Source organism: Phalaenopsis equestris, unplaced genomic scaffold (assembly GCF_001263595.1).
Source record: "Phalaenopsis equestris unplaced genomic scaffold, ASM126359v1 Scaffold000115, whole genome shotgun sequence".
Classification (NCBI taxonomy): Eukaryota; Viridiplantae; Streptophyta; class Magnoliopsida; order Asparagales; family Orchidaceae; genus Phalaenopsis; species Phalaenopsis equestris.
The window spans coordinates 744,090-745,036 of NW_018164557.1; positions in this window are offsets into that span (position 1 = coordinate 744,090).

Genomic DNA, 947 nt, shown 5'->3' on the forward strand with positions numbered 1-947 from the left:
TTTTCAGAACATATATGATTACATTATCCTAACCTCAATAACTCAAAAAATTCTAAAACCCATCTAGATACAACTTAAATTAAAATTTTCTAAAATAATTTTCGTCCCATTCTATTATTATTTAGAATACTTGTTGAGACAACAAAAATTTTAAAACTTGATCTACTTAAAAAAAAAAAAAAAAAAAAAGAAAACAAAGGAAGTCATTCCCGATGATGCGTCGAAAAATTCGAGTGCCACACCCTCCATCGTGGGGAATTAAACCCCAGGTCAGAGTGTACTTACAATTGACAAACAGATGCCCGACGAACCGATCTGAATACGCGGCGCTAAAAATTGATCTACTTATTGAAAGTAAATTCTAAAAAAGCAATGTCTAATGTTATAAAAAGAAAAAAAATTTTGAGTGACGGTACAATATAAATCCTTAAATTTACATTAAAGGATTAGCATAGTAGATAAATAATGATCATTAAACTAAAAAAGTTCTAACAACTTTGAGACCTCATCGGTCTTTGATAAAATTCTTCAAATAATGTATACCTATGTCCACAAATAATCTGACCATAGACCAAATCAAATGATAGAACTAAGAGAGAGAGAGAGAAAGAGAGTGGGAGAGAGAGAGAGAGAGAGAGAGAGAGAGTTAACAATAAATATCAGTAAATTCGTCTATGCAGCCCAAACTGCCAACCTCATGAATTACTTAATTTTAGATGAAAAAGAGTATAGTAAGTATTAACAAAAACAAAAAATGTCATCTTCAACCACCAGAATTATATAATGCATCCACAATCTCACAAAGATTCATTTTCACAATGCAAAATTTTCAAAATGAAAATTACTTATCTTTATCTACAACAACAACTGAAAGAGGATATGTAGCCCAATTTGTTCTGGACTTGAGAAAAGCTTAGAGATGATAATCAATCAGGTCACCTCTTTCC